This window comes from Somniosus microcephalus, chromosome 14 (assembly GCF_052327205.1).
Source record: "Somniosus microcephalus isolate GS21.2 chromosome 14, FLI_Smic_1.0, whole genome shotgun sequence".
NCBI classification, from domain to species: Eukaryota; Metazoa; Chordata; class Chondrichthyes; order Squaliformes; family Somniosidae; genus Somniosus; species Somniosus microcephalus.
In genome coordinates this window covers 122,879,163-122,898,275 of record NC_141000.1, presented here as the reverse complement: position 1 = coordinate 122,898,275, position 19,113 = coordinate 122,879,163, and the positions used below count along the sequence as shown (strand labels likewise).

The 19,113-nt window shown below is 47.5% G+C and overlaps 1 long non-coding RNA gene across 12 annotated transcripts in view; it reads left to right on the top strand.

The window, feature by feature from the left end:
* The window catches only part of LOC147107890 (uncharacterized), a 420,818-nt gene extending 401,963 nt beyond the window's left edge, over nt 1–18,855 (top strand). For 7 of the 12 annotated variants that reach the window (XR_015080907.1, XR_015080906.1, XR_015080905.1 and 4 more), the window contains one exon: nt 16,197–18,855. This is a non-coding gene — a long non-coding RNA (uncharacterized LOC147107890). The other 5 variants (XR_015080908.1, XR_015080901.1, XR_015080903.1 and 2 more) reach the window with 3 other exon arrangements.
* The last annotated feature ends 258 nt before the right edge of the window (nt 18,856–19,113 follow it).

The following is a 19,113-nucleotide window of genomic DNA, read 5'->3' as shown; positions in this document are numbered from 1 at the left end:
TACAGCACGGGTTAGATACAGAGTAAAACTCCCTCTACAATATCCCATCAAACAATCCCAGTGTAAATACAGCACAGGTTAGCTACAGAGTAAAGCTCCCTCTACACTGTCCCATCAAACACTCCCAGGGCAGGTACAGCACGGGTTAGGTACAGAGTAAATCTCCCTCTACAATATCCCATCAAACAATCCCAGGGCAGCTACAGCACGGGGTTAGATACAGAGTAAAGCTCCCTCTACACTGTCCCATCAAACACTCCCAGTGTAAGTACAGCACAGGTTAGATACAGAGTAAGCTCCCTCTATACTGCCCCATCAAACACTCCCAGGACAGGTACAGCACGGGTTAGATACAGAGTAAAACTCCCGCTACACTGCCCATCAAACACTCCCAGGGCACGTACAGCACGGGTTAGATACAGAGTAAAGCTCCCTCTACACTGTCCCATCAAACACTCCCAGGGCAGGTACAGCACGGGTTAGATACAGAGTAAAGCTCCCTCTACACTGTCCCATCAAACACTCCCAGGGCAGGTACAGCACGGGTTAGATATAGAGTAAAGCTCCCTCTACACTGTCCCATCAAACACTCCCAGGGCAGGTACAGCACGGGTTAGATATAGAGTAAAGCTCCCTCTACACTGTCCCATCAAACATAGAAACATAGAAACATAGAAGATAGGAGCAGGAGTAGGCCTTTCGGCCCCTCGAGCCCGCTCTGCCATTCAATGCGTTCATGGCTGATCATCCAAATTCAGTGCCCGGTCCCTGCTTTCGCCCCATACCCCTTGATCCCTTTAGCCTTAAGAAATATATCCAACTCCTTCTTGAATATATTTAATGTATTGGTCTCTGCTGCCTTCTGTGGTAAAGAATCCCACAGGTTCACCACACTCTGGGTGAAGAAATTCCTCCTCATTTCTGTCCTAAATGGCCTACCCCTTATCCTTAGACTGTGGCCCCTGGTTCTGGACTCCACGACTATCGGGAACATCTTTCCTGCACCTAGTCTGTCCAGTCCTGTCAGAATTTTATAAGTTTCAATGAGATCCCCTCTCATTCTTCGAAACTCCAGCGAGTACAAGCCCAATCGACCCAATCTCTCCTCATACGTCATTCCTACCATCCCAGGTATCAGCCTGGTGAATCTTCGCTGAACTCCTTCCATGGCAAGAACATCCTTCCTCAGATAAGGTGGCCAAAACTGCACACAATACTCAAGATGTGGTCTCACCAAGGCCCTGTACAACTGCAGCAAGACATCCTTGTTCCTGTACTCAAACCCTCTCGCTACGAAGGCCAACATACCATTTGCCTTCTTAACCGCCTGCTGCACCTGCATGCTTACCTTCAGTGACTGGTGCACAAGGACACCCAGGTCTCGTTGCACATCCCCTTCTCCCAATCTATTGCCATTCAGATAATAATCTGCCTTCCTGTTTTTGCCACCAAAGTGGATAACCTCACATTTATCCACGTTATATTGCATCTGCCATGCTCCTGCCCAATCACCCAACCTGTCCAAATCATCCTGTAGTTTCTCGGCATCCACCTCACAGCACACACGCCCACCCAGCTTTGTGTCATCTGCAAATTTGGAGATATTACATCTAGTTCCCTTGTCTAGATCATTAATATATATTGTGAATAGCTGGGGTCCAAGGAGCGATCCCTGCGGTACCCCACTAGTCCCTGCCTGCCACTCGGAAAAAGACCCGTTTATACCAACTCTTTGCTTTCTGTCTGCCAACCAGTTCTCTATCCAAGTCAATACCTTGCCCCCAATCTCATGTGCCTTAACTTTACACGCTAATCTCTTATGCGGGACCTTATCGAAAGCCTTCTGAAAGTCCAAATACACCTCATCCACTGGTTCTCCCTTATCTATTTTACCAGTTACATCCTCAAAAAATTCCAGTAGATTAGTCAAGCACGATTTAGCTTTTGTAAATTCATGTTGACTTTGTCTGATCCTGTCACTGTTTTCCAAGTGCTCTGCTATTACATCCTTTATAATGGACTCTAGCATTTTCCCCACTACCGATGTCAGGCTTACTGGTCTGTAATTCCCCGTTTTCTCTCTACCACCTTTTTTGAATAGTGGGGTAACAATAGTTACCCTCCAATCCATGGGTACTGTTCCAGAGTCTATCGAATGTTGGAAGATGATCAGCAATGCATCTACAATTTCTAGGGCCACTTCCTTAAGTACCCTAGGATGTAGATTATCAGGCCCTGTGGATTTATCGGCCTTCAGTCCCATCAATTTCCCTAACACCATTTCCCTACATATACTGATTTCTTTCAGTTCCTCCCTTTCATCAGACCCTATGTTCCCCAGGGCAGGTACAGCACTGGATAGGTACAGAGTAAATCTCCCTCTACACTGGCCCATCAAACACTCCCAAGGCAGGTACAGCACGGATTAGATACAGAGTAAAGCTCCCTCTACACTGTCCCATCAAACACTCCCAGTGTAAGTACAGCACGGGTTAGATACAGAGTAAAGCTCCCTCTACACTGTCCCATCAAACACTCCCAGGGCAGGTACAGCACGGGATAGGTACAGAGTAAATCTCCCCCTACACTGTCCCATCAAACACTCCCAGGGCAGGTACAGCACGGTGTTAGATACAGAGTAAAGCTCCCTCTGCACTGCTCCATCAAACACTCCCAGGGCAAGTACAGCACGGGTGAGATACAGAATAAAGCTCCCTCTACACTGTCCCATCAAACACAACCAGGGCAGGTACAGCACAGGTTAGATACAGAGTAAAGCTCCCTCTACACTGTCCCATCAAACACACCCAGGGCAGGTACAGCACAGGTTAGATACAGAGTAAAGCTCCCTCTACACTGTCCCATCAAACACTCCCAGGGCAGGTACATCACGGGTTAGATACAGAGTAAAGCTCCCTCTACACTGCCCCATTAAACACTCCCAGGGCAGGTACAGCACGGGTTAGATACAGAGTAAAGCTCAGGTAAGGGAGCGGCAAGCGCCAGGGTAGCCGTGCGCCATTTTCTGTCGCAGTAACGTTCGACGAAAAGTGGAATTGGTGGGCTGTCATTTTTTTAACTGCAACTAAAGCTTGCCAAATGACAGCACATTACATTTATATGGCACCTTTAATTTAGTAAAATGTTGCAAGGCACTTCACAAGAGCGTTATAAAACAAAATTTTATGACCAAAAGCTTGGTCAAAGAGGTAGGTTTTAAGGAGGGTCTTAAAGGAGGAAAGTGAGATAAAAATGTGGAGAGGTTTCGGGTGGGAATTCCAGAGCTTAGGGCTGAGATGGCTGAAGGTATGGCCACCGATGGTGGGGCAAAGGAAATCGGGAATGCACAAGAGGCCAGAATTGGAGGAGCGCAGAGAATCTCGGGGGGGTTGTGTGGCTGGAGGAGGTTACAGAGGTAGGGAGGGAGCGAGGCCATGGATAGATTAGAAAGCAAGGATGAGAATTTTAAAATTGAGGCATTGCCAGACCAGGAGCCAATGTAGGTCAGTGAGCACAGGTGGTGATGGGTGACTTCATTTCTTTTTTCCAATCAGGGCGGTTGCCCTCTAAAGCAATCCATTGCGTTTTTATTTAGAAATACATAACTTATTCTCATTCTCGTGCGAGCGTTGGCGGTAGCTTAATAGCCCAGTCGCACCGAGCAGATCAGGGGAGGAGGTAAAAAAAAAACAATATTGGGCGCCAGACAAAAGAATTAAAGAAGGAAAATGGTTAATAGACCTTCCGATCTGAATGCCCGCCACGCTCCCACCCTATTGGTGTTGATCGGAATGCGGAGCCAGCCCTGCACCAAGCACCTCAAAGCTCGATAAAGGAGCAGGCGTATTCTAGGCAAGCACGCACTGGGGGAAAAAAATATCTCTGAAAGAACAAAAGACTGGGGAAGATTAATGGGTTGACGACGCAGTCATTTGTCCCATTTTTTTTTTAAATCACGCAGCTCCTGCCTTTTGTAAAATAAAATTCATCTCTTTGCCCACGAGAGGAATTGCTAACTTGATCTAGCCATGGGTATGAGAAATTGCGATTTCTCTCGCCTTCTCTATCTCCCGCCCCTCCATCAGTCCTACCCTCCCACAGCCCCCAATCCAAAGAGACAAATTGCACGAATCGAATTATTCCAAAGCTGAACTTGTATTTATTTATTTTTTTTGCAATTCGAGAAGGATATCCATGTTTAAATCGTCTAACAAGAAACAAAACCCTTTCGGCGAGAGGAGAGGCGGAGCGAGAAAGAAAGGGAGAGAAAAAGGAGAAGCACATGTGATGAATACAAAGCGAGAGAGATATTAGCAATTCTATCAAGTCATCGCTGGTAGGCAGACCAGACTGAACCAGACGAATTCATTAACTGGCGTCTGAAGCTATCATCCGAGCCCTCACTGCAGTGGAAGTGAGGTATCACAGGGGCAGTAATACACACCCCGGTCTTATATATTCGGAGAATGAAAAATCTCAGCTATTTCTTTTTTTCAATCATTATATTACCCTGAGCCACCGGCGACTCAACACTGTCTCTTTTTATTTTTTAAATATAGGTATTCCTCCCTTTTATTTTCTCTTCCTGCTGTGGGTCGCGTAGGTTTTTTTTTAAAAAAGAATATTGGATCTCTGGTTAACCCATCCACTGCCTGTACGAACACCAGCTTTAAAGGGACATCACGTTTAGCGCCCTTCGGGGGTGGGGGGGGGAGCGCGGCCATGTTGTCACGATAATGGCATGGATGGGCGTTTGATGTTTTACTGCAATTCCGTCATGCAAATTGGGTCGGAGGGTTTGACGAAACAAAAATGGTGAGAGATTGGGAAATGTTGGTGTTCAGAGGGACCTGGGTGTCCTTGTACATGAATCACTGAAAGTTAACATGCAGGTACAGCAAGCAATTAGGAAAGCAAATGGTATGTTGGCCTTTATTACAAGAGGATTTGAGTATAAGAGTAAAGACGTCTTACTGCAATTATACAGGGCCCTGGTGAGACCACACCTGGAGTATTGTGTACAGTTTTGGTCTCCTTACCTAAGGAAGGATATACTTGCCATAGAGGGAGTGCAACGAAGGTTCACCAGACTGGTTCCTGGGATGGGGGGATTGTCCTATGAGGAGAGATTGAGTAGACTAGGCCTTTATTCTCCAGAGTTTAGAAGAATGAGAGGTGATCTCATTGAAACATACAAAATTCTTACAGGGATTGACAGGGTAGGAGGCTCAGTCGTTGCTGTTTGTGGGATTTGCGCAAATTGGCTGCCGCGTTTCTTACATTACAACAATGACTAGACTTCAAAAGTACTTTGTTGGTTGTGAAGTGCTTTGGGACGTCCTGAAGTCGTGCTATATAAATGCAAGTTCTCTATTCTTCCTTTACAGTTCCAGGGATAGAAAACAAAGATGAGCAGTTATACATATTTTTAAAATTCATTCATGGGATAGAAATGTAGAAACATAGAAGATAGGAGCAGGAGTAGGCCATTCGGCCCCTCGAGCCTGTTCCGCCATTCAATGCGATCATGGCTGATCATCCAAATTCAGTACCCTGTCCCTGCCTTCTCCCCATATCCCTTGATCCCTTTAGCATTAAGAAATATATCTAACTCCTTCTTGAATATATTTAATGAATTGGCCTCACTGCCTTCTGTGGTAGAGAATTCCACAGGTTCACCACTCTCTGGGTGAAGAAATTCCTCCTCATCTCAGTCCTAAATGGCTTACCCCTTATCCTTACACTGTGACCCCTGGTTCTGGACTCCCCGGCCATCGGGAACATCCTTCCTGCATCTAGTCTGTCTAGTCCTGTTAGAATTTTATAAGTTTCAATGAGATCCCCTCTCATTCTTCTAAACTCCAGTGAATATAAGCCCAATCGACCCAATCTCTCCTCATACGTCATTCCTGCCATCCCAGGTATCAGTCTGGTGAATCTTCGCTGCACTCCCTCCATGGCAAGAACATCCTTCCTCAGATAAGGCGATCAAAACTGCACACAATACTGAAGGTGTGGTCTCACCAAGGCCCTGTACAACTCCAGCAAGACATCCTTGCTCCTGTACTCAAATCCTCTTGCTATGAAGGCCAACATACCATTTGCCTTCTTAACTGCCTGCTGCACCTGCATGCTTACCTTCAGTGACTGGTGCACAAGGACACCCAGGTCTCGTTGCACTTCTCCTTTTCCCAATCTATTGCCATTCAGATAATAATCTGCCTTCCTGGTTTTGCCACCAAAGTGGATAACCTCGCATTTATCCATATTATACTGCATCTGCCATGCATCTGCCAAATCACCCAACCTGTCCAAATCATACTGGAGTTTCTCGGCATCCTCCTCACAGCACAGACGCCCACCCAGCTTTGTGTCTTCTGCAAACTTGGAGATATTACATCTAGTTCCCTCATCTAGATAATTAATATATATTGTGAATAGCTGGGTCCCTAGCACCGATACTTGCGGTACCCCACTAGTCACTGCCTGCCACTCGGAAAAAGACCCATTTATTCCAACTCTTTGCTTCTTGTCTGCCAACCAGTTCTCTGTCCAAGTCAGTACCTTACCCCCAATCCCATGTGCTTTAACTTTACATGCTAATCTCTTATGCGGGACCTTATCGAAAGCCTTCTGAAAGTCCAAATAGACCACATCCACTGGTTCTCCCTTACCTATTTTACCAGTTACATCCTCAAAAAATTCCAGTAGATTAATCAAGCACGATTTACCTTTTGTAAATCCATGTTGACTTTGTCCGATCCTGTCACTGTTTTCCAAGTGTTCTGCTATTACATCTTTTATAATGGACTCTAGCATTTTCCCACTACCGATGTCAGGCTTACCGGTCTATAATTTTTCCTGTTTTCTCTCTACCACCTTTTTTGAATAGTGGGGTTACATTAGCTACCTCCAATCCATGGGAACTGCTCCAGAGTCTATAGATTTTTGGAAGATGACCAGCAATGCATCTACTATTTCTAGGGCCACTTCCTTAAGTACCCTAGGATGTAGATTATCAGGCCCTGTGGATTTATCGGCCTTCAATCCCGTCAATTTCCCTAACACCATTTCCTTACAAATACTGATTTCATTCAGTTCCTCCCTCTCATTAGCCCCTATGTTTCCTGACATCTCTGGGAGGTCACTTGTGTCCTCCTTTGTGAAGACAGAACCAAAGTATGTATTTAATTGGTCTGCCATTTCTTTGTTCCCAATTATAAATTCCCCTAATTCTGACTGCAAGGGACCTACGCTTGACTTCACCAATCTTTTTCTCTTCACATATCTATAGAAGCTTTTACAGTCAGTTTTTATGTTCCCTGCAAGCTTACTGTCATACTCTATTTTCCCCCTCTTAATTAATCCCTTTGTCCTCCTTTGCTGAATCCTAAACTGTTCCCAATCCTCAGGTTTGCTGCTTTTTCTAGCCAATTTATATGTCCTCTCCTTGGATCTTATGCTATCCCTAATTTCCCTTGTTAGCCACGGTTGAGTCACCTTCTTTGTTTTATTTTTATGCCAAACAGGGATGAACAAATTCTGTCGTTCATCCATGCAATCTTTAAATGTTTGCCATTGCCTATCCACCATCAACCCTTTAAGTAACATTCCCCAATCCATCCTAGCCAACTCGCACCTCATACCATCGTAGTTTCCTTTATTTAAATTCAGGACACTAGTCTCTGAGTCAAATACTTCACTCTCCATCTCAATGAAGAATTCTATCATATTATGATCACTCCCCACCAAGGTGCCTCGCACAACAAGATTGCTAATTAATCCTTTCTCATTACATAATACCCAGTCTAAGATGGCCTGATCTCTAGTTGGTACCTCAACATATTGGTCCAGGAAACCATCCCGTATACACTCTAGGAATTCCTCCTCCACAGTATTGTTACTAATTTGGTTAGCCCAATCTATATGTAGATTAAAGTCACCCATGATAACTGCTATGCCCTTATTGCACACATCTCTAATTTCCCGTTTAATGCCATCCCCAACCTCAGCGTTACTGTTTGGGGGTCTGTATACAACTCCCACTAACGTTTTCTGCCCCTTGGTATTTCTCAGCTCTACCCATACAGATTCCACATCATCAGAGCTAATATCCTTCCTTACTATTGTGTTAATCTCCTCTTTAACTAGCAATGCTACCCCACCTCCTTTTCGCTTTTGCCTGTCTTTCCTGAATATTGAATACCCCTGGATGTTGAATTCCCAGCCTTGGTCACCCTGGAGCCATGTCTCCGTATTCCCAATTATGTCACATCCGTTTACATCTATTTGCGCAGCTAATTCATCCACCTTATTACGAATGCTCCTCGCATTAAGACACAAAGCCTTCAGGCTTGTTTTTTTAACACTCTTAGATCTTTTAGAATTATTATTTACTGTGGCCATGTTTGATTTAAACCCTTGATTTCTCTGACTGCCACTTTTGCTTTTCTCCTTCCTGTCTTTTGCTTCTATCCTTGCTTCCCTTTCCTCTGTCTCCCTGCACAGGTTCCCAACCCCCTGCCATTTTAGTTTAAACCCTCCCCAACAGCACTAGCAAACACTCCCCCTAGGACATCGGTCCCAGTCCTGCCCAGGTGCAAACCTTCCAGTTTGTACTGGTCCCACCTCCCCCAGATCCGGTTCCAATGTCCAAGGAATTTGAATCCCTCCGTCTTGCACCAGGGGTAGTGGGACTAAACAGATAGCCGGCACAGGCATGATGGGCCGAATGGCTTCCTTCTGTATGATTCTATGTCTGCTCTTGCCCTCTACTTGGCACCTTCCAGCCACCGGACAGCAGGCATTGGTACCTCGCCCGGTGGGGGCATCGTGAGTGCCAACCGAACCTGTACCTTGGCTTCTCCATGAGCGAAGCATTGCAGCCTCAGTGTGCCTTGCCAATGTGCCGCTCTCCATGGTGTCACCCCTCCCTATCTCTGTGACCTCCTCCAGTCCTACAACCCCTCTGAGATCTCTGCGCTCCTCCAATTCTGGCCTCTTGCGCATCCCCGATATCCATCACTCCACCATTGGCAGCTGTACCTTCAGCTGCCCAGGGCCTTAACCGCTGGAATTCCCTCCCTAAACATCTCTGCCTTCTCTCTCCTGCTTTAAGATGCTCCTTCAAACCGACCTCTTTGACCAAACTTTTGGCCACCTGATCTAATATCTCCTTCTTTAGCTTGGTGTTAATTTTTGGCTGATTATGCTCCTGTGCAGTGTCTTGGGATGTTTATATTACACTGCTGGTGGTGGGAGGAAGTGAGGGATGCACAAGTGGTCAGAGTTGGAAGAAGGTAGAGTTCTGGGGAGGCCACAGGGATCGGGAGGGGGAAAGACCACGAAGTGATTGAAACATGACCAGGAGCTAATAGAGATCAGCAAGGACAGGGGTGACGGCTGAGCCGGCCTTTGTGCAGGATAAGATACAGGCCGCAGAGTTTTGGATGAGCAGAAGGTTACAGAGGGTGAAGGAGTTAGAGAGGCCGACCAGGAGAGCATCAGAATTGTCGAGTTTGGAGGTGACAAAGACAAGGGTGAAGACAAGCGACCTAAGAGGAAAAAACTCCTGCTGTGCATCATCAATCAGGCCCACACCGCTGACAGTACACTTATTAATTGATGCAGGCCACCATTTAGTATCTGTGTTAGCCACCTTGATGTATTCTCTGCTGTCATTCCGATGTGGTTACATCAGGCACGGTACAATATCTATATAGATTCAATAATCAGAAGCCTGTTCTTACCCCAGACAGGTGAAGGTGTGGCATTAACTTCACCGGATACAAGCACGAGACTGGGTGCTGGTGCAAACTAGAGCGATTCCATTGGTGGTGATGGTCTTTTGGGTTCGGCTACTCCAGATCTTCTAAGAAGGTAGGGACCTGGAGCTACCTGTGGGAGGAAGTGGTTACAGCGACCCTATTTACACCACCCCCCCTCTTCTTTCCCTCTGGGAAGGGTCCATTGTAAATTAGGTCAGCTCGAACCAATCTCAACGCAAACTTGTGCGAGTATCTATGGCAGCCATTTTGTTTTGAGCAATTAACTTCACCCGAGAAACCGCAGGTGACAAGGACACTTATCCTCACTGTCTCTTGCTCACAGTCAGGCGTTCACCTTCCACCTCAAGCACCGTCACTGGGCTACGGTCAAGACCGAGGCCCTGGAGGGCCGTGGCATCAGTGGCTCCCCTCCGGCCCACGCTAGGCCGATTAGAGACTTGCTGTCGGGCCACTGCCAGTGCTATCATTGGCCAGCAGGAGGCGATGAGAGAGAAGCAGGAAGAGAGTGATCAAGGAAGAGAGAGAAACAGGAGAGGGAGAGGGAAAGACTTGCATTTATATAGCGCCTTTCATGACCACTGGATGTCTCAAAGCGCTTTACAACCAATGAAGTACTATTTGAAGTGGAGTCACTGTTGTAATGTGGGAAATGCGGCAGCCAATTTGCACACAGCAAGCTCCCACAAACAGCAATGTGATAATGACCAGATAATCTGTTTTTAGTGATGTTGATTGAGGGATAAATATTGGCCCACGACACCGGGGAGAACTCCGCTGCTCTTCTTCGAAATAGTGGCCATGGGATCTTTTACGTCCACCTGAGCGAGCAGACGGGACCTCGGTTTAACGTCTCATCCGAAAGACGGCGCCTCCGACAGTGCAGCACTCCCTCAGTACTGCACTGGAGTGTCAGCCTAGATTTATGTGCTCAAATCCCTGGAGTGGGACTTGAACCCACAACCTTCTGACTCAGAGGCGAGTGTGCTACCCACTGAGCCACGACTGACAGAGAAAGAGAAAGATTGATAGAGGGAGGGACTAAGAAAGAAGAGAGGGAGAAAGGAAGGGGACAGAAAATGAAATAGAGTAATAGGGGGCAGAGAGAACGAAATAGGAATAGACTGTGAAAGGAACTGAGAAAGATAAAATGGTTGGGGAGGGACTGTGAAAGAGAGCGTGAGAGAGGGAACAGTAGAGGGAGAGAGAGAGAAAGAAAAGGAGGGTGAGAGTGATAAGAGGGAGGGGGACATGGAAAGAAAAGGAGGGAGAGAAAGTGATAAAAGGGCAAGAGTGGTGAGAGATAGTGAGAGCAGAATGGAGGCGAAGAGACGTGAGGTACTGCACTGTACAGCCAGTGCGACTGACCGCTTCAGGAATCTGGGTCTTCTGGGTAACATCAGTGCCACGAGAATCAGTGGGAATGTTTTTGTGTGCTGGGGTGATAAGGGCAGTCACCAAGCTCCTTCGGAATGTTAACAGAGGTTGTTTTGTTTAAAATTGCGCTGGCTTGCACTTTTGAAGCATTTTTTAAATTGGGCTAGAGGTTGCTCAGTTCCCTCGCTGTTGGTTCAAAGTTCTGTGAGAGTTTGTGCTGTGATGTTTCAACAAGCTTATTTAGCATGAGCGAGGTGACTGAAAGAATCATAGAAATTTACAGCACAGAAGGAGGCCAGGCGGCCCATCGTGTCCGTGCCGGCCGACAAAGAGCCAACCAGCCTAATCCCACTTTCCAGCTCTTGGCCCGTAGCCCTGTAGTTTACGGCACTTCAAGTGCATATCCAAGTACTTTTTAAATGTGATGAGGGTTTCTGCCTCTACCACCCTTTCAGGCAGTGAGTTCCAGATCTTCACCACCCTCTGGGTGAAAAAAGTTCTCCTCAACTCCCCTCTAATCCTTCCACCAATTACTTTAAATCTCTGCCCCCTGGTTATTGGCCTCTCTGCTAAGGGAAATAGGTCCTTCCTATCCACTCTGTCTAGGCCTCTCCTAATTTTATACACAATCTCCTTTTTTCTTCCTCTTCCTTTTCTCCTCTACATGTTCCACAGGTGCCACTCAGCCCCTGATACAGAGAGTACCAACAGGCTATTTTACCATGAGGGCATCACAGCCATGTTCTTACCCCAATACGGTGTCAGCTGTTGCTCAGTGGGTAGCACTCTCGCCTCTGAGTCAGAAGGTTGTGGGTTCATAGTTCCACTCCAGAGACTTGTCCACATTATCTAGGCTGACACTCCCAGTGCAGTGCTGAGGGAGTGTCGAGCTGCCGTCTTTCAGATGAGATGTTAAACTGAGGCCCTGTAAAAGGTCCCAAGGCTCTATTTTGAGTGTTTGATGGGATAGTGTAGGGGGAGCTTTACTCTGTATCTAACCCGTGCTGTACCTGCCCTGGGAGTGTTTGATGGGACAGTGTAGGGGGAGCTTTACTCTGTATCTAACCCGTGCTGTACCTGCCCTGGGAGTGTTTGATGGGACAGTGTAGCGGGAGCTTTACTCTGTATCTAACCCGGTGCTGTACCTGCCCTGGGAGTGTTTGATGGGACAGTGTAGAGGGAGCTTTACTCTGTATCTAACCCGTGCTGTACCTGCCCTGGGAATGTTTGATGGGACAGTGTAGAGGGAGCTTTACTCTGTATCTAACCCGTGCTGTACCTGCCCTGGGAGTGTTTGATGGGACAGTGTAGAGGGAACTTTACTCTGTATCTAACCCGTGCTGTACCTGCCCTGGGAGTGTTTGATGGGACAGTGTAGAGGGAGCTTTACTCTGTATCTAACCCGTGCTGTACCTGCCCTGGGAGTGTTTGATGGGACAGTGTAGAGGGAGCTTTACTCTGTATCTAACCCGTGCTGTACCTGCCCTGGGAGTGTTTGATGGGACAGTGTAGAGGGAGCTTTACTCTGTATCTAACCCGTGCTGTACCTGCCCTGGGAGTGTTTGATGGGACAGTGTAGAGGGAGATTTACTCTGTATCTAACCCGTGCTGTACCTGCCCTGGGAGTGTTTGATGGGACAGTGTAGAGGGAGCTTTACTCTGTATCTAACACGTGGTGTACCTGCCCTGGGAGTGTTTGATGGGGACAGTGTAGAGGGAGCTTTACTCTGTATCTAACACGTGGTGTACCTGCCCTGGGAGTGTTTGATGGGGACAGTGTAGAGGGAGTTTTACTCTGTATCTAACCCGTGCTGTACCTGCCCTGGGAGTTGGAAAGCATCAGTTTAAGAACACGATATACACATCCACTGTCTGAAATGGTGAGGAGAATATTGAAGGTTAAATTTCATTGTCTGGTTAATGCTGATGAAGGAAACCTTCTCGCCACCTGATGAACAGTGTTAGTGATTGTCAAGCAGCTGCAGACGCAGCAGTCAAATATCCAGGCCGTCACCTGAGGATTATCAGAGACTGCCAAATAAATCACAGGCCTGACACTTTGGCATCTGCAGGAGCAGCCTCGCTGAATGAAAATCAATTTTATTTACCAAATCCCACAAAGCCCTGAATTTAGTTGCGTCTTTTATTTTGCAGCACCCTCTCCGTCTCACACCTCCCCCCACTCGCTCGCTCGCAAACAAAGTAACGGCAACTGTAATAAATCACCAATTAAAAAGGGCCTTGAGACTTAGCCTTTTTCTTTTTTTTAAAAAAAATCCAATTTTCTCTTCATTTTGCAACACTGCCGTGCTGGTTTTCTGGCGTTGCCATGGTTACTGGCCTCCAATACCCAGCTGCTCTCTCGGCCGAATGGTCCTGATGGAAATTGGCTTGTCAGCCAGCGAGCGACTCGACACGGTGTTGCAGTTTCATGCGGCGCCCTGGAGTCTGCTCCTCCGCCCGTTACTGTTACTCGCTGATTGGCATCCTCTCCATCTCACGCCCTCCCCCATTTAAAGAATGCAAAACACACCTCAGTTAAAAATAATTGAAGCATTAATAATACCCGGGGATCGCTGGGTGCACTTAGCATTTTCAAATAGAAAGAAAGAACTTGCATTTCTACCGCGCCTTTCATGACCCCAGGGTGTCCCAAAGAGCTTTACAGCCAACAAAGTACTTTTTGAAGTGTTGTAATGTGGGCAGCCGATTTGCGCACAGCAAGCCCCCACAAACAGCAATGACCAGATAATCTGTTCTTTCGTGATGTTGGTTGAGGGATAAATATTGGCCCCAGGACACCGGGGAGAACTCCCCCTGCTCTTCTTTGAAATGGTGCCGCGGGATCTTTTACATCCACCCGAGAGAGCAGATGGGCCCTCGGTTTATTGTCTCACCCGAAAGACGGCACCTCCGACAGTGCAGCACTCCCTCAGCACTGTGCTGGAGTGTCAGCCTAGATTTGCTCGTCTCTGGACTGGGATTTGAACCCACGACTTTCTGATTCAGAGGCGAGAGTGCTACCTACTGAACCAAAAAGATTAAAGAGACTCCATCATCAGGACAGGATTAAAGATCCCATGGCACTATTTCGAAGAAGAGCAGGGGGCGTTCTCCCCGGTGTCCTGGGTCAATACTTATCCCTCAACTAACATCAATAAAACAGATTATCTGGTCATTATCACATTGCTGTTTGTGGGATCTTGCTGTGTACAAATTGGCTGCTGCGTTTCCCACATTTCAACAGTAACTGCACTGAAAAAGTACTTCATTGGCTCTACAGCACTTTGGTCGTGAAGTGCGCTGTATTAATGCTCGTCTTTCTTTTTTTCTTTAGTGAACATACGCCCCAGACGACCCGCCCAGATGTGGCACTGAGCCTTGTAGGACGATTCCAGGGTGTAGGATCGATTCTTGGCCAGCAATTCAGTAGCTGATCTCAACTAGGGCAGCAATTGACGCAGTGCAATTGTTCTATAGCACGGACCAAGAGGCATCTCAGTGTATGATACAGGAGTGGGATAGTGAGTGGACAGTGGGCTGAGGAGGGTGATGAGGTGGGGAGCAGGATGGGGACGAGGGGCATGAGGGAGGGAGCGAAAGCACAGCCAAAGGGGAGGGTCTGAAAGAAGGTTTCCAAAGGTACAGAGGTAGCTGCCAATTATATAAAATCTGTGTGTTCTGATTACTGACCCTCCTGCCATTGGAAAGAGTTTCTCGTCATTTATTCATTGAAAACCTCTCATAATTTTGAACACCTCTATTAAATCTCACCTTAGCCTTCTCTGCTCTAAGGAGAACAATCCCAGCTTCTCTAGTTTCTCCTTGTAACTGAAGTCTTTTATTCCTGGTACCATTCCAGTAAATCTCCTCCGCACCCTCTCCAAGGCCTTGACATCCTTCCTAAAATGTGGTGCCCAGAATTGGGCACAGTACTCCAGCTGAGGCCTAACCAGAGACTGTTGATAGTGGAGCAGAGGGAGCTGGAAATGAGAAATAGGCTGGAGTTGGAGGACAGGAGTGCGACACAGGGACTCGGGAACTGGAGGTGGTGATGGAGCCGGGGAGGGATGAGGCCCTGGAGAGGCTTCCACTTCATACCGCTGCCCACTGATGCTTGCTGCAGAATGGGCTCAGCATGAACAGAAAGACTTGAAAGACTTGCATTGCTACAGCGCCTTTCACGACCACCGGATGTCTCAAAGCGCTTTACAACCAATGAAGCACTTTTGAAGTGCAGTCACTGTTGTAATGTGGGAAACGCGGCAGCCAATTTGCGCACAGCAAGCTCCCACAAACAGCAATGTGATAATGGCCAGATAATCTGTTTTTAGTGATGTTGATTGAGGGATAAATATTGGCCCAGGACACCGGGGAGAACTCCCCTGCTCTTCTTCGAAATAGTGACCATGGGATCTTTTACGTCCACCTGAGAGAGCAGACGGGGCCTCGGTTTAAAGTCTCACCTGAAAGACGGCACCTCTGACAGTGCAGCACTCCCTCAGCACTGCACTGGGAGTATCAGCCTGAGGATGGAATCACAAAGGAGCCCACCCCACGAGCGGATAACCTGCTGACAATCACGGCCCCTAGGCTCAGACGTGAAGAGTGACCAATTCACGAGGAGCCAGGTGTCCTCCAGCACCCGTTCAGCAGTAAGGGACAGCGCCTTAAGGGGTGGAGGGGTGTAAATGGGGCTGGGGGAGGGTGGGTGATGGCGGAGGAGGACATACAGGAATAGAAATCGATTGGACTGAATGTCTCATATATTTCAACAATTATTCTCCTCCTGTTATTTCTGATACTTACCTTCAACTTCTAAAATTTTCTATATCATTGAAAGAAATATAAAATCTGATCGATGTTGCTGATAAACAGCGTGATAGATTTGGTAATCAATTGTCTGCACTCTTCACAGCAATATCAACGTCCCACCTGTTTGATCCAATTGATCAGTAGCAGTTTATGTTGTCTTTAGTTCAGCTTTGTCTATGTTGTTAGAATTAACAGGTTTTCATTTTTCTTTTCACTCAGAAGCAACACCTTTTTTTTTGAAGTGTCTCTCTGTGTCTCCGAGCAATTGGAATTCCTGACCACCAGCGCCTCTGGAGATCTCCGCAGCGGGGGGACAGACAGACACCTTGCCAGGACGAGCCTCTTTACCCTCGTGCAAATTTAACGCATCGCATCAAGAGGATGAGCAGCAATCCGTCCTGTCTCTGAGAGGCAGAGGTGGAGTGAAAGTACAAGGGCCCCGACTCCCTACTCCCCCAATCCTCCCCCATCCAGTACCACTGACCCCCATCCCCAGGCCCCGGTGCTGCATCACCCTCCCACCCACCTCACCCCATCCCCAACTCTTCACTTCAAGAGGATGAGCAGCAATCCGTCCCATCTCTGAGAGGCAGAGATGGAGTGAAAGTCTTCTTCTTTTTCTTAGGCAGTCCCTCGGAACCGAGGATGACTTGCTTCCACATTAAAAATGAGTTCGCAGGTGACTGATGAGTCCAATGCAGGACCTACAGTCTCTGTCACAGGTGGGGCAGGCGGTAGTTGAAGGGGCGGTTGGGTGGGGTGCTTGGGTTGACGTGCGCTCCTTGCGCTTGGCTTCCGCTTGCTCCCGGCGAAGAGACTCAAGGTGTTCGCCGCCTTCCCGGATGCTTCTCCTCCACTTTGTGCGGTCTTGGGCCAGGGATTCCCAGGTGTCGGTGGGGATGTTACACTTTTTCAAGGAGGCTTTGAGGGTGTCCTTGAAGCGTTTCCTCTACGAAAGTACAAGGGCCCCGACTCCCTACTCCCCCAATCCTCCCCCAGCCAGTACCACTGACCCCTACCCCCAGGACCCGGTGCTGCATCGCCCTCCCACCCACCTCGCCCCATCCCCAACCCTTCACTTCAAGAAGCAAAGAGAAAAGATGCTGTCGACACTAAAAACCAGAAGGGCCGTCAGGTTTGTGCAGCTGAACACAAATGTGTTAAGGAACTCACAATATTAATGGTTCGATTCTGGATTTTTCTGAATCAATTCAGCTCCTGGTTTCATGAATGCCGATTGTATCAGTACAAGGGAATTCCTCTCCCCCTCCATTCCTCTCCTGAAGGCAGGGTGCATGCCTGGCAGAGGATTCCATGGTCTACAGTCATTAGGTATCTCACCCAACTGCCCTGCTCTTCACGTGTGAGACCAGACAGCGACGTCGACGGGAGATTCGATTTTCTTTTCTTTTTCCACGTTGTTTTCCATTGCTTTCATTTTTTTAAATTTTGGTTTGTCAATTTTCTTCCTCCCTCCCCCCACACTCTCCCTGCTCTCCAGAAGGTACTGACTTAGAATCACACGGCACAGGAGGAGGCCATTCGGCCCATCGTGCCTGTGCCGGCTCTTTGAAAGAGCTCTCCAATTAGTCCCACTCCCCCCTGTTCTTTCCCCAGAGCCCTGTAAATTTTTCCACTTCAAGAATTTATCCAATTCCCTTCTGAAAGTTACTATTGAATCTGCTTCCACCGCCCTTTCAGGCAGAATGAATCATTCCATCTGTAAATTCATATCTCACCACACATTTTTTTAAGTCAAATAAATATTTTATCATGTTTAGTCATTTTGTTATTAATATAAACATCTGTCATTTCTTCCACCAATTTGATATTGAAATCTATTTGGATTGCTGTCCTCTACCTTAGGGTGTGGTTGGGGGGACGGGCTGGAGGGGGCTGCGGGAGGTGGGTGCGGGGAGTGGGGGCAGGGGATCGATAAGTTTCTCCTAATGGTTCAGCCAATGTCACTCTTGACCCCTTAGCAAAGTCCTTTGTACAGGGCAGCATGGCGCCCCCTGGGGAAGGGATGACCTGCTCTTTGGTTTTGCCTTGGGGGATGGTGAAGGCGGGGGGGTAACGAGGGACGGGGGAGAATGGCTGCCTTTTGGTCTTGACCTTCTCTGCCTTAGCGTTAGGAGGGCTGGGTTCTGGAGCTGTCCATGTTTGCATTGTTCAGGGACAGTCACCAACACAAGACCCAGCACCCTATCACTCCAGGACCCAATGTGTCGGAGCACCAACACACTGTGTCTCCTTCCTGCCAATACCACATCCAAGTGGCCACGTTACATGTGTGAGTCTTGACAGTCACTGTGTGCGGACTATTTGACTGTGGGGGAATCACAGCTGAGCCTGATTTTTGAGAAAAGCCATCGGATCAATTGTTCCCTCCCTAACCCAAGGACGCGAGTGTTAATTATAACACCCGCACCATCACCACAGTTGAGATTGGCTAACGCTTGCATTTATCATAGAATCATAGAAATTTACGGCACAGAAGGAGGCCATTCGGCCCGTCGTGAAAAAGAGCTCTCCAGCCTAATCCCACTTTCCAGCACTTGGTCCGTAGCCCTGTAGGTTGCCGCACTTCAAGTGCATATCCAAGTACTTTTTAAATGTGATGAGGGTTTCTGCCTCTACCACCCTCTCAGGCAGTGAGTTCCAGACCCCCACCACCCTCTGGGTGAAAACAGTTCTCCTCAACTCCCCTCTAATCCTTCTACCAATTACTTTAAACATTTTCCAATGTTTCCGCTTGCAATCCATTTGTTGATAGTTTGGTCTCTTTTTATTCCTGATGCTGTGCTATTGTAAATATATTCTCAAATGAATGTAAAAAAAAAATTATTCCAAAAATAAAGTTTTTCTGATGCCAGTATCTGCCTGTTTCTCTGTCCTTTGAATGCCTGATGAGTAGATATCAGTTATTCCTCTGTGTTTATGAGGCTGAATACAGGTTACCAGGGCAAGGCACAGCAGGTACAAGCGAGAGGACGATGTGTACATTATAAAGGAGCTGCATTGCATTCACTCCCACAGCAGCAACTTGCATTTACGTAGCGCCTTTAACGTAGTAAAACGTCCCAAGTCGCTTCACAGGAGCATTATTGGATTGAGGATTGGTTAAGACAGAACA